General features: G+C 43.9%; 1 pseudogene; it reads right to left on the bottom strand.

Moving 5' to 3' along the window:
• Positions 1-4,237: 4,237 nt before the first annotated feature.
• Positions 4,238-19,436, bottom strand: LOC148136391 (uncharacterized; annotated as a pseudogene).
• Between the last annotated feature and the right edge of the window lie 1,923 nt (positions 19,437-21,359).

Raw genomic sequence — 21,359 nt, 5'->3', positions numbered from 1 at the left:
GAAGGAGTTGGGGGGGTGCATGTTGCATCCTGCTGCTCTCCTGCTGGATGTTGAGCGTGTTTATACTGAGTAACACCAAGATCAGGCATATTCAGGTAACAGTCAAGATTAGAGCGGTGCTGGAAAAGCACAGCAGGATTCCTGATGAAGGGCTTTTGCCTGAAACGTCGATTTTCCTGCTCCTCGGATGCTGCCTGACCTGCTGTGCTTTTCCAGCACCACTCTGATCTTGACTCTAATCTCCAGCATCTGCAGTACCCACTTTCGCTTATTCAGGCACCAGCTCAGTTAAAAAGCCAGACATCACTCTCGGTTCACTTGCCACCAATTGGAGTTCTCCAGAGCTATATCCGTTCCGCGATAGAGGTTGCAAGTTATAGGAGAGAGAGAAGGTTTATCAATTTATCAAAATTGGAATAATGCTGGACTTACGTGTCAGCTAAGTTAACATTTCAAGCAGACGCACTGAGCAGAATTCAGGATTTTTATCTCTCTCTGTTGCTAGATTTTTCAGCATTTGCAGCTTAAGCCTCAGATCTCTGTCCAATGTGGTGCATTGTTCACTGATAATTGACAGAGCCCAAGGCTTGTTCTGGAGACAGTGCTTCATGTGGTTCCTGTCTTCCAGCAGCAGACACTGCGTTCTTTATCAGGACTTGCGGTGGTGTCTATCAGAATGTTATAGTGGGGGTGGGAGGCAATTTAAAACCCACAATCCACACCGCAAGTCAGGAAATCCTAAAAATACTGTATTTTATGTGTGTGTGCAATATGTGAGTCGGCCATTTTTTGGTCCCTGCAAGTCCTGTTATCTCCTGCACGCCCCTGGAGTAATACCAGACCACACATGAACAACCCATTTATTCTCACACACAGGAGCAAACTTTATTCCTCCTGGCACTCCCTACATCTGGTGCATTGTGTAAATGCAGTACAATTTGACAGAGATAGTGACAGGTCCCCAGAGCCCAGGTTTCCATGCTAAAACTGTGGGTGGCTTGTTTGAATCATATGTGATAAATCAGTTCCTAATTATCTGCTTGGTCAAGTACAATTAGAGCTGTACAATTGTGCTGTCATTATCTGTTTCACATCCGTATGAATGCCCAACCTGTCAACTGATGCAATCAAGTATTTTTTTGTTTCTTAAGCTCTTTATGATTGTTTGCTCAATCACAATCTCGGGTTCAGCATCCACATTTTCATCTTTCGCCATCAACTCTTCAATCACTGTGGAGAGTGTGGGGCTGGAAAAGCACCGCTGGTCAGGCAGCATCCGCAGAACAGGAGAGTCGACGTTTTGGGCATAAGCCCTTCATCGTTCCTGATTCTGATCTCCAGCATCTGCAGTCCTCATTTTCTCCCCTTCAATCACTGAGTCTAGGTCTAAAGGCTGAGCAATGTACAATACTGAGCGTGTGAACCTCCTGAGGGAAGCTTATGATAGTTAACATTTTTTGTTAATATTGGAAAACTCCTGGAAAAGACCGCGTAGATATATCTTGACCATTCTGAGTGCTTTGCACTTTTATTGAGCCAATGTGGGTTCGACTTTTGTTCATAGCTGTAATGTGAACTACATGCACCTTGGTCTGTTGCTACAGTTCCTACACGCCGTTAAAATTGTAGCCAGGCTTGTGTCAAGTCTAACCTTCATCATCTAGGCTAACATTTCAGCGTTGTTGCTTTTTGTGATCACAGTTACCTTGCCGAACGTTTGTAAACAATGTCCAGGTAAGAAGCAGCAGGTTAGATGTGATACATTAGGTAATTAGGCAAAGAAAATTAGAGATAAAATGGTTTATCTCTGATGTCTTGCTAATCATTGGGGATAATCATTGGTAACAATGGTTGTTGTTCATCCCTTAGTCTGATATCCAGGAATTCCTGGTGTTCCCCAAAGGATCCGTTGGCTCATTTTCCAGTCACTCATGGGGGTGTGGGCATCACTGGCTGGGCCAGCATATATTGCCCAGAGTCAACCCAATTAGCTGGGGGTCACATGTAGGCCAGACCAGGTCAGGATGACAGGTTTGCTTCCCTGTGGAGGGCATTAGGGAACTTACCCTGCAGTGGTCGGTGATTCCAGAGGGAGGTTCACCACTCCATGGTGCAACGTCAATCTCTACCTGCTCAGGGTGACACACTAAAACCATCGGCCTTTGCTGCTTAATGAACCAGAGGCAGACAGAGCACAAAGATTTAGGGGGTCGGCAAGGGTTCCTGACTCTGTGCCAGCATTAAGTCTGGAGAGGACATGACAGTTGGGCAGAAAAGGCCTGCATTTTTCTAGCACCTCTGGGGTGGCACGGTGGCTCAGTGGTTAGCACTGCTACCTCACAGAGCGAGGGTTCCAGGTTCGATTCCAGCCTCGGGTGACTGTGTGGAGTTTGTACATTCTCTCCTTGTCTGCGTGGGTTTCCTCCCACAATCCAAAGGTGTGCAGGTCAGGTGGATTGCCCATACTGTTAGGGGTATTAGTCAGAGGGGAAATAGGGTCTGGGTGGGTTACGCTTTGGAGGGTCGGTGTGAACTGGTTGCGCCAAAGGGCCTGTTTCCACACTGTAAGGAATCTAATCTCTTACCACTTCGGGATTTGGCTTGGAAGTGAATTAAGCACTTGTGAAGTGGTGTCACCTTTCAGCCAGAGGAAACACGCTGGCTAATGTGTGCACAGCAAGATCCCACAGACAGTGGTGCGATAAGGGCTCATCGTCCAAACATCCTGACAGGACTACGTCTTGAAATCTTTTAAATGTTATCCATGTCGCTGGCTGGGCCAAGCATTCATTGCCAATCTCTAGTTACCCTGGTGAATGTGGCAGTGAACTCCCATCCTGAACCACTGCAGTATGGGTCCACCCACAATTCCAGTAGGGAGGGAATTCCAACGACACTGAAGGAACGGCGAGATATTCCAAAGTCAGGATGGTGAGCAGCTCGGAGGGGAACCAGCAGTTTATCTGCTGCCCTTGTCCTCCTAGACTGTAGAGGCCAAGGGTTTGGAAGGTGCCGTCTGAGGAGCCTGGGTGAGTCGCTGCAGTTTTTCTTGGAGATTGTACCCACTGCTGTGACTGTGAGCTGACGGTGATGGAGTGAATGTGTCAGGTGGCCAATGGTGTGCCCATCAGGTTGGGGTGGAACGTCTTGCACACTGTGCAGGAGCAACCATGTGAGCCAACTCTGGGGTAGACCCTGAACTCCCACAAGGGCCATGTAATGTAACTAGCTACTAAATAATACGTCATAAACTGGTTTCCTGTTTCATCAAGACTGAACCTCTCGTCTGCCAAAGGTGTTTGCACCCTTCACCACGTAGCATTAGTAACGTGGCATTAGTAACGTCACCACATGGCATTAGTAATGTGGCATTAGTAATATCACCACATGGCATTAGTAAGGTGGCATTAGTAATGTGGCATTAGTAACATCACCACGTGGCATTAGTAACATGGCATTAGTAATATCACCACATGGCATTAGTAAGGTGGCATTAGTAACATCACCACGTGGCATTAGTAATGTGGCATTAGTAACATGGCATTAGTAACGTGGCATTAGTAACATCACCACATGGCATTAGTAAGGTGGCATTAGTAATGTGGCATTAGTAACATCACCACATGGCATTAGTAACATGGCATTAATAACATCACCACATGGCATTAGTAAGGTGGCATTAGTAACATCACCACATGGCATTAGTAATGTGGCATTAGTAACATGGCATTAGTAACGTGGCATTAGTAACATCACCACATCGCATTAGTAAGGTGGCATTAGTAATGTGGCATTAGTAACATCACCACATGGCATTAGTAACATGGCATTAATAACATCACCACATGGCATTAGTAAGGTGGCATTAGTAATGTGGCATTAGTAACATCACCATGTGGCATTAGTAATGTGGCATTAGTAACATGGCATTAGTAACATGGTATTAGTAACATCACCACGTGGCATTAGTAACGTGGCATTAGTAACATCACCATGTGGCATTAGTAACGTGGCATTAGTAACATCACCACGTGGCATTAGTAACGTGGCATTAGTAACATCACCACGTGGCATTAGTAACGTGGCATTAGTAACATCACCACATGGCATTAGTAAGGTGGCATTAGTAATGTGGCATTAGTAACATCACCATGTGGCATTAGAAATGTGGCATTAGTAACATGGCATTAGTAACATGGTATTAGTAACATCACCACGTGGCATTAGTAACGTGGCATTAGTAACATGGCATTAGTAACATGGTATTAGTAACATCACCACGTGGCATTAGTAACGTGGCATTAGTAACATCACCACGTGGCATTAGTAACGTGGCATTAGTAACATCACCACGTGGCATTAGTAACGTGGCATTAGTAACATCACCGCATGGCATTAGTAATGTGGCATTAGTAACATCACCACGTGGCATTAGTAACGTGGCATTAGTAACATCACCACATGGCATTAGTAACGTGGCATTAGTAACATCACCACGTGGCATTAGTAACGTGGCATTAGTAACATCACCACGTGGCATTAGTAACGTGGCATTAGTAACATCACCACGTGGCATTAGTAACGTGGCATTAGTAACATCACCACGTGGCATTAGTAACATGGACTGGGACCAACAAGGTTTGGTGATAGTGAAAATACCCAACATTCCAGATGGTACCAGCAGAAACCAAAGAGCACTAATTGAGGTGAATACTGTTACTGAGAGGAATACTCAAACCTTTTACCAAAGTATTCTTCAGTTGTGTGACAGACAAAAGGCAGGGAGTGTCACTCCGACGTTAATGAAGCAAACCCGTCTTTATTTAACCCTTTAGGGACTCATTCTCAAAACAAAACATGCATTCATTGCAACGTTTACTTCCTGCTTCATATGACTTGACCTGAACCTACTTTACCGAACTTCACTTTACCTTAACATAGAACATTACAGCCTCAGTTCCTGCTGGAAGTGGAGAATGAAGAACCAAGAGGGATTTGCTTGGAATACTGCTGCTGCTTCGCTGCTACAAATTAGGGAAAAAATCAAGGCTGCAAGATCCCCTGCAGGAATGATCTCAAGTGGTGCAAATATTGTCCCCTTTCTGCTGTCAGAGTAACAAAATTAAAGAGGGTATGTTACATGTATACCTTTCAAGAACCTCTGTTTTACAGACAGAGCAATACTTTTTGAAGGTGATTCGGGAAGACCAGCAACCAATTTGCGCACAGGAAAGTGCTGCCGCGGTGTTCAAATAAATGGCTGGATGAGCTGTCCGTTTGTAGGTGTTTGCCGAAGGGGCAATTGTTGAGCCGAACAGCAGGGGGTATTCCCGCTGATCTTCGGGATCTTTCAGACAGTTTGAGTCCCACCTGGAAGGGAGGGTGCAGCACTCCTGCTGTGCCAATCGAGAGTGAGATTTTTGTAGCCTGGCTTTGGAATCGGAGCCAGGGACACTGTTAACTCAAATCCACAGCCAGAGGACAAGTAGTAGCAAAGGGCTTTCTCACTGGTGAAGGATACTTGGGAAAATACTATCCGTTGTTTTGGCACTGCAAGCCGTAGTGGTCAGATGTGATCAGCTGATTCAATGCAGATTGCCAGTTGAAGCCATGTTACACATTTCAGTTTAGATTACATTACATTCCCTACAGCATCGAAACAGGCCCTTCAGCCCAACAAGTCCACACCCACCCTCCGAAGAGCAACCCACCCAGACCCATTCCCCTACGTTTACCCCTGACTAATCCACCTAACACTACGGGCAATTCACCTGCCCTGCACATCTTTGGACAGTGGGAGGAAACCCACGTAGACACAGGGAGAATGTGCAAACAAGACAGTTGCCCGAGGCTGGACTTGAAACCGGGTCCCTAGTGCTGTGAGGCGGCAGTGCTAACCACTGTGCCACCGTGCCATCCAGTTTCAATGGGTCAAAATGCAGCAGGCAACACACTCGTCCATTTGACTTGATCCCACACCTTTTCAGTGGCAGTGCCCAAACGTTCACTCAGTAGCCCCTGGGTACGGAGGGACTGTCTTATGAGGAGAGGTTGGAGTAGGTGAAATTAGACCTGCACCCGCTGGGGTTTAGAGGAAGGGGGAAGGTGACGTGATTGAAATTTGCAAGATCCTTCGGGGGATTTGACAGGGGAGAGATGCGGAGAGGTTGTTTCCCCTTGTGGGAGAGCCTGAGGCCAGAGGGCGTAAAATCAGAATTAGGGGTCGTCCATTTGAGACAGGGATGAGGAGGAATCTTTTTCTCTCAGAGTAGAATTCTTTACTGTAAGGGCGGTTGGGGCTGGGTCGTCAAGGCTGAGGTAGACAGGTTTGTAATCAGTGAAGGAGGCAAGGATTATTGTAAAAGGAAATTGGAGTTGAGGATTATCAGATCCACCAAGACTACACTGAATGGTGGAGAACTCTCAATGGTCTTACTCACAGAATTTTAAAAAGTGCACTGGTAAACGGGAGAGAAATAAAAGTAATTTGCATTTGGGTTGAGCTTGTTTTGGCTCCAGGACGTCTCGACACAATTTAAACCAAGGATGGACTTGTTTTTTTTTTCCCGAAGTGCTGCATTGGGTAAGGCAGAACTGTCAAATAGTGTAAGCGTTGGTTTGGGGAATGGGACAAAGTGGACATCTCGCACAGGGTCAATGGACTGAATGGCCTCTGTTTTTCTGAATCAGAGAATCCCCATAGTGTGGAAACAGGCCCTTCGACCCAACTAGTCCACACTGGCCCTCCAAAGGATAGCCCACCCAAACCCATTCCCCTACTCTATTACCTGTACATTTCCCCCCTCACCTACACATCCCTGAACATTCTGGGCAATTTAGCACAGCCAATCCACCCTAACCTGCACATCTTTTGTGAGAGTGGGAGGAAACCGGAGCAAACTCCACACAGACAGTTACCGGGGGCTGGAATCGAACCCGGGTCCCTGGCACTGTGAGGCAGCAGCGCTAACCACTGAGCCACTGTACCACCCCTTGTTGTGCTGTAAAACACTAGGCATCTACATGAAGCTGACGAACAATAGCAACGCAGCTGATAAACCGCTGACAAAATGATTCTGACAGATTATTCTGCTTTATTTACCTCAGTCCATAGTCGGCTGCTAAATGTGAATGGTTGTTCAGCAATAGCTTTAAGATGTCACTAGCGACTGTAACAGATTCAGAGCGGTTAATCTATCTTCACCTGTATGTGCTTCTTCAACTGTCCTCCGTTCACTGGCAAGGATACATCCTTTTACAGGTCTCCATCAGTTTGAGCACGTGCCAGAGTACAGCGGAGACAATCCTCGCCCCTCGGGACTTGAAAGTGATAGTATGCACAGGGAATGGCCATCAGCATCCACACACACACCCTGTGAGCAGTTTGCAAAATAATTATGGGTCCAAAGATGTGCAGGTTAGGTGGATTGGCCCTGCCAGATTGGCCGTAGTGTCTAGAGATGTCTGGGTCTGCCACGTTAAAAACCCCACATGTGGGGTTAGGGGATGGGCTGAGGGAGGGTAGTGGTGGGTCTGGGTGGGATGCTCTTCGGAGGGTCAGCTGAATGGCCCTCTTCCTGCACTGTAGGGATTCTGTGATTCTATAAAAGTCAGCTATAAATATAATCACAAACACAGGTAGTGCCCCAGGGAAACTCAGCAGGTCTGGTAATACCCGTGCAAGCAGAAAGCAGGGTTAGCGTTTCATGTCCCAGGAGGGATGTTCTTTTCGAATCAAAATGGCTAGTTTGGAATAACTCCACAGAAGCTGTCACCCTCTACTTACACATGAGTAATCCTTGACGTTAGTACTGCCTTATTCAGAGTCAGGTACCAGAGTGTCAGGATCTCTGACCCTCCTGTTTTATTAAACAGTACAGTTTACAAACAGTTGACATTAACAGCTGTATATAGAGAGACAGCAATTTTACAAGGGGAGAGAATTGGCAAAGCCAGACCCCAAACCCCACCGTTACCCTCCTGTTTATATCTAGAGGCAAGTTTAGAGTGGTGCTGGAAAAGCACAGCAGTTCAGGCAGCTCTCCTCGGATGCTGCCTGACCTGCTGTGCTTTTCCAACGCCACTCTAATCTTGACTCTAATCTCCAGCATCTGCAGTCCTCACTTTCGTCCTGTATATTTTTTTTCTTTTCTTTATTTTTTTCTTTAAAGGGCAATGCTCACACCTGTTTTTTTTTGTATTTTTTTTAACCCCCACACTGCCGCCTAACTGTGGTAGTGCTTATTTTTTCCCCAGCACCCATGGTGTGTGTGTGCAGGTGTGAGACACAGTGAGTGACACAAAGTGCACGAATCTTTATTCAATTTCCACCACCAGGAAAATAGAAAAACACCCAAGTGGCCAGTGACAAGCACTGCCCTTCACATCAAAGGGCAATGCTGTGTGATCAAAACAGTGAAAGGGAGGGCTCGTCCTGTTTATATCTGTCAGCCAGGGCTCCCTGATTGGACCAGGTTAACAGCCCCAATCGGGGAACTCAGATTCTCTGAGGTCTGCCTTCCTGACCACGTTACAGTCACTACAAGGTAATGCCTTCATTCAACATTGATGTCAAATTGCCAGAGTTCTGACCAGTTTAGCTTCCTGTAAGCCATTGATGTTACGCCTTTTTTGTTGTAAAGTGGTATGACTGCTTGTAAAGCGAAATATTTATGAATATTTATGAAGGCTGTCAATTAATTGGCATTAACCTTTAACATTAACCCCCCTACTTGCTCCTACTTCCTTCTCTCCATTGTTCACACCTGGGCCTTTAATATACTAGGCCCGAAACCAGAGCTTCTCAAAGCGGGATAGAGAAATCACCCACCACCCTTCCCCACCATCCCCTCCCGCACCCTCCACCAACTTCCTCACCGCATTGACAGCAAGCGTGGAGTATTAAAATGTAATCACTGCCGAATCTGTGGGAATCACTGCTCTCAGCTGAAGCCTGTGTAAGTCACGGATGAGGCAGCAACAGGCTCAGGGGTGGGCGGTGTGGGGGGAGCTTGGGAGGATCTCTGAGTCACGCTCATTCCTTTCTAGATCTTTCCAAGGCTTAACTTGCCTCCCCTACCTTCTCTAACTCCCTCCTTCTTCCAGACGCTCCTAAAAAATCTACTTCTCTGACCAAACCTTTCATCGCCTCTCCCAAATATCCTTTCATGCACCCTCAATGTCCATCTGATCACCCTCCTGGCGATGTTCCTGCTACACTCAATAGTGGTATTAATGTTAGACTCATCTAGGCACTGAGTTTAAATCCTGTCCTTGGCTGTTGCTGGGATCTGGATTCAATAAAGAAAATAAATCTAAAACGTAGCGTCTAATTGATGGCCATGACCTCATTGTTGGGGGGAACATCCATCTGGTTCACTACCGTCCTTTTACGGGAGGGAAATCTTACCCAGTTTGTGACTCCAGACACCAGAGCAATGTTTGGTTGGCTATTAACTGCCCTCTGGGCAATTAGGGATGGGTTATAAATGCTGGTCCTAGCCAGAGTTGCTCATGTGCCATTAATGAACTAAAAGAAAACATAGCAATGCATTTTACTTAGCACACGGTAAAGTTATTCGTGTAGTATAAAGACTGAGGGAGACTGTATCCATTAGAGATGCGGCCTAATGGACTTTTTCACACATAGAGTTATGAGATGTACAGCACGTAAACAGACCCTTCGGCCCAACCCGTCCATGCCGACCAGATATCCCACCCCAATCTAGTCCCACCTGCCAGCACCTGGCACATATCCCTCCAAATGTTTACTGGGGATGCTGAGGAAGGAACTAACTTCCGACTCTCTTGCTCAATAACCTTCCCCTGAGGCACCCTGTGATATAAAAACAGAAACTGCTGGAAAAGCTCAGCGGGTCTGGCAGCACCTGTGGAGAGAAATCAGAGTTGACGTTTCGAGGTCCAGTGACCCTTCCTCAGGACTGGTGGTAGCCTGGAAAATATTGGTTTTCATGCAGAAGATAGGGTGAGGGGGGGACTTATAGAAACATATGCACAGACACACGCACACACAGAGATTTATAGAAACATAGAAAAAGACACACACACAGACATATAGAAACATAGGCACAGACACACGCATACACAGAGACTTATAGAAACATAGGCACAGACACACACACACACACACAGACATATAGAAACATAGGCACAGACACACACACAGACATATAGACACATAGGCACAGACACACGCACACACAGACATATAGAAACATAGAAACAGACACACACACACACAGACATATAGAAACATAGGCACAGACACGCACACACACAGACATATAGAAACATAGGCACAGACACGCACAGACAGAGACTTATGGAAACATAGGCACAGACACACGCACACACAGACATATAGGTACATAGGCACAGGCACAAACACACAGACATATACAAACATAGGCACAGACACACGCACACACAGACATATAGAAACATAGGCACAGGCACAAACACACAGACATATACAAACATAGGCACAGACACACGCACACACAGACATATAGAAACATAGACACACACACGCGCACACAGAGACTTATAGAAACATAGGCACAGACACACGCACACACAGAGACATATAGAAACGTAGGCACAGACACAAACACACAGACATATAGAAACATAGGCACAGACACGCACACACACAGACATATAGAAACATAGGCACAGACACACGCACACACAGACATATAGAAACATAGAAACAGACACACACACAGAGACTTATAGAAAACATAGGCATAGACACACGCACACACAGAGACTTATAGAAACATAGGCACAGGCACACGCGCACACAGACATATAGAAACATAGACACAGGCACGCACACACAGACTTATAGAAACATAGGCACAGACACATGCACACAGAGAGACTTATAGAAACATAGAATCAGACTGACACATAGACATATAGAAAAATAGGCACAGACACATGCACACACAGGGACATATAGACACATAGGCACAGACACACGCAGACACAGAGACTTATAGAAACAGACACACACAGACATATAGAAACATAGGCACAGACAAACGCACACACAGAGACTTACAGAAACATAGAAACAGACACACACACAGACATATAGAAACATAGGCACAGACACACACACAGACATTTAGAAACATAGGCACAGACACACGCACACACACAGACGTATAGAAACATAGACACAGACACAAGCACACACAGAGACTTATAGAAACATAGGCACAGACACACGCACACACAGAGACATATAGAAACATAGGCACAGACACAAACACACAGACATATAGAAACATAGGCACAGACACGCACACACACAGACATATAGAAACATAGGTACAGACACATGCACACACAGACATATAGAAACATAGACACAGACACAAGCACACACAAAGACTTATTGAAAACATAGGCACAGACACACGCACACACAGAGACTTATAGAAACATAGGCACAGGCACACGCGCACACAGACATATAGAAACATAGACACAGATACGCGCACACAGACTTATAGAAACATAGGCACAGACACATGCACACAGAGAGACTTATAGAAACATAAAATCAGACACACACAAGGACATATAGAAACATAGAAACAGACACACACACAGACATACAGAAACATAGGCACAGACACACGCACACACAGAGACATATAGAAACATAGAAACAGACATACACAGACATATAGAAACATAGGCACAGACAACGCACACACAGAGACATATAGAAACATAGAAACAGACACACACACACACACGGATATATAGAAATATAGGCACCGACACACACAGACATATAGAAACATAGGCACAGACACACACACAGACATATAGAAACATAGGCACAGACACACACACACAGACATATACAAACATAGGCACAGACACACACGCGCACAAACATATAGAAACATAGGCACAGACACACACGCAGACATATATAAACATAGGCACAGATACACAATGTAGAGACATATAGAAACATAGGCACAGACACAAACACACAGACATATAGAAACATAGGCACAGACACGCACACACACAGACATATAGAAACATAGGCACAGACACACACACACAGACATATAGAAACATAGACACAGACACACACACACACAGACATATAGAAACATAGAAACAGACACGCACACACAGAGACTTATAGAAAACATAGGCATAGACTCACGCACACACGGAGACTTATAGAAACATAGGCACATGGACACGTGCACACAGACATATAGAAACATAGACACAGACACACACACACAGACTTATAGAAACATAGGCACAGACACTTGCACACACAAAGACTTATAGAAACATAGAATCAGACACACACATAGACATATAGAAACATAGGCTCAGACACATGCACACACAGGGACATATAGACACATAGGCACAGACACACGCAGACACAGAGACTTATAGAAACATAGAAACAGACACACACAAACATATAGAAACATAGGCACAGACGCACACACAGACGTATAGAAACATAGGCACAGACACACGCACACACAGAGACATATAGAAACAGACACACACACAGACATATAGAAACAAAGACACAGACACAAGTACACACAGAGACTTTTAGAAACATAGGCACAGACACACGCACACAAAGAGACATATAGAAACAGACACACACACACAGACATATAGAAACAAATACACAGACACAAGCACACACAGAGACTTTTAGAAACATAGGCACAGACACACGCACACAGAGACATATAGAAACATAGGCACAGACACAAACACACAGACATATAGAAACATAGGCACAGACATGCACACACACAGACATATAGAAACATACGCACAGACACACGCACACACAGACATATAGAAACATAGGCACAGACATACACACAGACATATAGAAACATAGAAACAGACACACACACAGAGACTTATAGAAAACATAGGCACAGACACACACACACAGAGACTTATAGAAACATAGGCACAGGCACACACGCACACAGACATATAGAAACATAGACACAGACACGCACACACAGACTTATAGAAACATAGGCACAGACACGCACACACAGACTTATAGAAACATAGGCACAGACACATGCACACACAGAGACTTATAGAAACATAGAATCAAACACACTCATAGACATATAGAAACATAGGCTCGGACATATAGACACATAGGCACAGTCACACACAGACACAGAGACTTATAGAAACATAGAAACAGACACACAGACAGACATAGAATCAAACACACTCATAGACATATAGAAACATAGGCTCGGACATATAGACACATAGGCACAGTCACACACAGACACAGAGACTTATAGAAACATAGAAACAGACACACAGACAGACATATAGAAACATAGGCACAGACACACACAGACATATAGAAACATAGGCACAGACACACGCACACACAGAGACTTATAGAAACATAGAAACAGACACACACACAGACATATAGAAACATAGGCACAGACACACACAGACATATAGAAACATAGACACAGACACACGCACACACAGAGACATATAGAAACATAGGCACAGACACACACAGACATATAGAAACATAGGCACAGACACACGCACACACAGAGACATATAGAAACATAGAAACAGACACACACACGGACATATAGAAATGTAGGCACAGACACACAGAGACATATAGAAACATAGAAACAGACACACACACACAGACATATAGAAGCATAGGCACAGACATACACACAGACATATAGAAACATAGGCACAGACACACACACAGAGACATATACAGACATAGGCACAGACACACACACGTGCACACACATATAGAAACATAGGCACAGACACACACGCAGAGACATATAGAAATATAGGCACAGTCTCACACACACAGACATATATAAACATAGGCACACACACACAATGTAGAGACATATAGAAACATAGGCACAGGCACAAACACACAGACATACAGAAACATAGGCACAGACACACGCACACACAGACATATAGAAACATAGGCACAGACACACGCACACACAGACATATAGAAACATAGAAACAGACAGACACACGCACAGAGACTTATAGAAAACATACGCATAGACACCCGCACACACAGAGACTTATAGAAACATAGGCACAGACACAGACATATAGAAACATAGACACAGACACGCATACACACAGACATATAGAAACATAGGCACAGACACACGCACACACAGACATATAGAAACATAGACACATACACACGCACACACAGACATATAGAAACATAGAAACAGACAGACACACACACAGAGACTTATAGAAACATAGGCACAGGCGCACGCGCACACAGAGACTTATAGAAACATAGAAACAGACACACACACAGACATATAGAAACATAGGCACAGACACACACGCAGACATATAGAAACATAGGCACAGACACACGCAGACACAGAAACATATAGAAACAGACACACACACAGACATATAGAAACATAGACACAGACACAAGCACACACAGAGACTTATAGAAACATAGGCACAGACACAAACACACAGACATATAGAAACATAGGCACAGACACGCACACAGACATATAGAAACATAGGCACAGACACACGCACACACAGACATGTAGAAACATAGAAACAGACACACGCACACACAGAGACTTATACAAAACATAAGCACAGACACACACACACACACAGACTTATAGAAACATAGCCACAGGCACACGTGCACACAGACATATAGAAAAATAGACACAGACATGCACACACAGAGACGTATAGAAACATAGGCACTGACACATGCACACACAGAGACGTATAGTAACATAGAATCAGACACACACATAGACAAATAGAAACATAGGCTCAGACACATGCACACACAGGGACATATAGACACATAGGCACAGGCACACGCAGACACAGAGACTTATAGAAACATAGAAACAGACACGCATACACACAGACATATAGAAACATAGGCACAGACACACGCACCGACATATAGAAACAAAGGTACAGACACACGCACACTCAGAGACATATAGAAACATAGAAACAGACACACACCGACATATAGAAACATAGGCACAGACACACGCACACACAGAGACATATAGAAACACATAAACAGACACACACCGACATATAGAAACATAGGCACAGACACACACAGACATATAGAAACATAGGCACAGCCACACGCACACAGACATATAGACACATAGGCACAGACTCACGCACACAGAGAGACATATAGAAACATAGAAACAGACACACACACACAGACATATAGAAACATAGGCACAGACACACGCACACACAGAGACTTATAGAAACATAGAAACAGACACACACATAGGCAAATAGAAACATAGGCACAGACACGCACACACAGAGACATATAGAAACATAGAAACAGACACACACACAGACATATAGAAACATAGGCACAGACACACATGCAGAGACATATCGAAACATAGGCACAGACACACACAGAGAGACATACAGAAACATAGGCACAGACACACACGCACGCGGAAACATATAGAAACATAGGCACAGACACACACACGGACATATTGAAACATAGGCACAGACACACACACAGACATATAGAAACATAGGCACAGACACACACACGCAGAGACTTATAGAAACATAGGTGCAGACACGTATACATGCAGTCATATCGAAACATCGGCACAGATATATAGAAACATAGGCACAGACACACACATGGACATATTGAAACATAGGCACAGACACACACAAAGACATATAGAAACATAGGCACAGACACACACACGCAGAGACATTTGGAACATAGGTGCAGACACGTATACATGCAGTCATATAGAAACATCGGCACAGACATATAGAAACATAGGCACAGACACACACACAGAAACATATAGAAATATAGGCACAGGCACACACACACAGGCATATAGAAACATAGGCACAGACACACACACACAGACATATAGAAACATAGACACAGACACACGCACACACAGAGACTTATAGAAACATAGAAACAGACACACAGACATATAGAAACATAGGCACAGACACACGCACAAACAGAGACTTATAGAAACATAGAAACAGACACACACATAGACAAATAGAAACATAGGCACAGACACACATGCAGAGACATATCGAATCATAGGCACAGACACACACACAGAGACATATAGAAACATAGTCACAGACACACACGCACACGGAAACATATAGAAACATAGGCACAGACACACACACGGACATATAGAAACATAAGCACAGACACACACACACAGACATATAGCAACATAAGCACAGACACACATACACACAAGCATATAGAAACACACAGAGACACACACAGACATATAGCAACATAGGCACAGACACACACACAGGCATATAGAAACATAGGCACAGACACACACACAGACATATAGGAATATAGGCACAGACACACACACACACAGACATATAGAAGCATATGCACACACACACACACACAGATATATAGAAACATAGGCACAGACACACACGCATGCTGAAACATATAGACACATAGGCACAGACACACACACACAGGCATATAGTAACATAGGCACAGGCACATACACACAGACATATAGAAACAAAGGCACAGACACACGCACACACAGAGACATATAGAAACATAGAAACAGACACACACAGACATATAGAAACATAGGCACAGACACACGCACACACACAGACATATAGAAACATAGGCACAGACACACGCACACACAGAGACATATAGAAACATAGAAACAGACACACACACAGACATATAGAAACATAGGCACAGACACACGTACACACAGAGACTTATAGAAACAGACACACACAGACATATAGAAATATAGGCACAGACACACGCACACACAGAGATTTAGAGAAACATAGAAACAGACACACACAGACATATAGAAACATAGGCACAGACACACGCATACACACAGACATATAGAAACATAGGCACAGACACACACGCGCAGAGACAGATAGAAACATAGGCACAGACACACACGCAGAGACATATAGAACCATAGGCACAGACACACATGCAGAGACATATCGAAACATAGGCACAGACACACACAGAGAGACATATAGAAACATAGTCACAGACACACACACACGCGGAAACGTATAGAAACATAGGCACAGACACACACATGGACATATAGAAACATAGGCACAGACACACACACACTGACATATAGCAACATAGGCACAGGCACATATACACACAGGCATATAGAAACACACAGAGACACACACAGGCATATAGCAACATAGGCACAGACACACACACAGACATATAGAAACATCGGCACAGACACACACACAGAGACATATAGAAACATAGGCACAGACACACACGCATGCTGAAACATATAGACACATAAGCACAGACACACACACAGACATATAGTAACATAGGCACAGACAAACATACACACAGGCATATAGAGACATAGGCACAGGCATATAGAAACACACACAGACATATAGAAACATACGCACTGACACACACACAGGCATATAGAAACGTAGGCACAGACACACACGCAGACATATAGACACATAGGCATAGACACACACACACAGACATATAGAAACATAGACATAGAAACAAACACACACATAGAGACACAGAGACATATAGAAACTTAGGCACAGACACATGCAAGCAGAGACATATAGAAACATAGACACAGACACACACACACACAGACATATAGAAACATAGGCATGGACATACACACGCAGAGACATATACAAACATAGGCACAGTCACAAACACATGCAGTGACATGTAGAAGCATAGGCACAGACACTCACACACACACAGACATATAGAAACATAGGCAAAGACACACACAGACATATAGAAACATAGACACAGACACACGCACACACAGAGACATATAGAAACATAGGCACAGACACACACAGACATATAGAAACATAGGCACAGACACACGCACACACAGAGACATATAGAAACATAGAAACAGACACACACACACACACGGACATATAGAAATATAGGCACAGACACACACAGACATATAGAAACATAGAAACAGACATGCACACAGACATATAGAAGCATAGGCACAGACATACACACAGACATATAGAATCATAGGCACAGACACACACACAGAGACATATACAAACATAGGCACAGACACACACGCATGCTGAAACATATAGACACATAAGCACAGACACACACACAGACATATAGTAACATAGGCACAGACAAACATACACACAGGCATATAGAGACATAGACACAGGCATATAGAAACACACACACAGACATATAGAAACATACACACTGACACACACACAGGCATATAGAAACGTAGGCACAGACACACACGCAGACATATAGACACATAGGCATAGACACACACACACAGACATATAGAAACATAGACATAGAAACAAACACACACATAGAGACACAGAGACATATAGAAACTTAGGCACAGACACATGCAAGCAGAGACATATAGAAACATAGGCACAGGCACACACACACACAGACATATAGAAACATAGGCATGGACATACACACGCAGAGACATATACAAACATAGGCACAGACACAAACACATGCAGAGACATGTAGAAGCATAGGCACAGACACTCACACACACACAGACATATAGAAACATAGGCAAAGACACACACAGACATATAGAAACATAGACACAGACACACGCACACACAGAGACATATAGAAACATAGGCACAGACACACACAGACATATATAAACATAGGCACAGACACACGCACACACAGAGACATATAGAAACATAGAAACAGACACACACACACACGGACATATAGAAATATAGGCACAGACACACAGACATATAGAAACATAGAAACAGACACGCACACAGACATATAGAAGCATAGGCACAGACGTACACACAGACATATAGAAACATAGGCACAGACACACACACAGAGACATATACAAACATAGGCACAGACACACACATGTGCATAAACATATAGAAACATAGGCACAGACACACACGCAGAGACATATAGAAATATCGGCACAGTCTCACACACACAGACATATATAACCATAGGCACACACACAATGTAGAGACATATAGAAACATAGGCACAGGCACAAACACACAGACATATAGAAACATAGGCACAGACACACACACACACAGACATATAGAAACATAGGCACAGACACACGCACACACAGGCATATAGAAACATAGACACAGACACACGCACACACAGACATATAGAAACATAGAAACAGACAGGCACACACACAGAAACTTATAGAAAACATAGGCATAGACACACGCACACACAGAGACTTATAGAAACATAGAAACAGACACACACATAGACAAATAGAAACATAGGCACAAACACACGCACACACAGAGACATATAGAAACATAGAAACAGACACACACACAGACATATAGAAACATAGGCACAGACACACGTACACACAGAGACTTATAGAAACATAGAAACAGACACACACAGACATATAGAAATATAGGCACAGACACACGCACACACAGAGACTTATAGAAACATAGAAACAGGCACACACACAGACATATAGAAACATAGGCACAGACACACACGCAGAGACATATAGAACCATAGGCACAGACACACATGCAGAGACATATCGAATCATAGGCACAGACACACACAGAGAGACATATAGAAACATAGTCACAGACACACACGCACACGGAAACATATAGAAACATAGGCACAGACACACACACGGACATATAGAAACATAGGCACAGACACACACACACAGACATATAGCAACATAGGCACAGACACACATGCACACAAACATATAGAAACACACAGAGACACACACAGACATATAGCAACATAGGCACAGACACACACACAGACATATAGAAACATAGGCACAGACACACACACAGACATATAGAAATGTAGGCACAGACACACACACACAGACATATAGAAGCATATGCACAGACACACACACATAGATATATAGAAACATAGGCACAGACACACACGCATGCTGAAACATATAGACACATAGGGACAGACACACACACACACACAGACATATAGTAACATAGGCACAGACACATACACACAGACATATAGACACATAGGCACAGACACACGCACACACAGAGACATATAGAAACAAAGAAACAGACACACACACAGACATATAGAAACATAGGCACAGACACACGCACACACAGACACATAGAAACATAGAAACAGACACACACAGACATATAGAAACATAGGCACAGACACACGCGCACACACAGACATATAGAAACATAGGCACAGACACACACGCGCAGAGACAGATGGAAACATAGGCACAGACACACACGCAGAGACATATAGAACCATAGGCACAGACACACATGCAGAGACATATCGAAACATAGGCACAGACACACACAGAGAGACATATAGAAACATAGTCACAGACACACACACATGCGGAAACGTATAGAAACATAGGCACAGACACACACATGGACATATAGAAACATAGGCACAGACACACACACACTGACATATAGCAACATAGGCACAGGCACATATACACACAGGCATATAGAAACACACAGAGACACACACACAGACATATAGCAACATAGGCACAGGCACACACACAGACATATAGAAACATAGGCACAGGCACACACACAGACATATAGGAATATAGGCACAGACACACACAGACATATAGAAGCATATGCACAGACACACACAGAGACATATAGAAACATAGGCACAGACACACACACATGCTGAAACATATAGACACATAAGCACAGACACACACACAGACATATAGTAACATAGGCACAGACAAACATACACACATGCATATAGAGACATAGGCACAGGCATATAGAAACACACACACAGACATATAGAAACATACGCACAGACACACACACAGGCATATAGAAACATAGGCACAGACACACACGCAGACATATAGACACATAGGCATAGACACACACACACAGACATATAGAAACATAGACATAGAAACAAACACACACATAGAGACACAGTGACATATAGAAACTTAGGCACAGACACATGCAAGCAGAGACATATAGAATCATAGGGACAGACACACACACACACAGACATATAGAAACATAGGCATGGACATACACACGCAGAGACATATACAAACATAGGCACAGACACAAACACA

The sequence above is a fragment of the Chiloscyllium plagiosum genome, unplaced genomic scaffold, assembly GCF_037043375.1.
Source record: "Chiloscyllium plagiosum isolate Xiang-an unplaced genomic scaffold, Cpla_swu_hap1 HiC_scaffold_45, whole genome shotgun sequence".
Taxonomy (NCBI): Eukaryota; Metazoa; Chordata; class Chondrichthyes; order Orectolobiformes; family Hemiscylliidae; genus Chiloscyllium; species Chiloscyllium plagiosum.
This window is presented reverse-complemented; position numbering and strand designations above follow the sequence as displayed.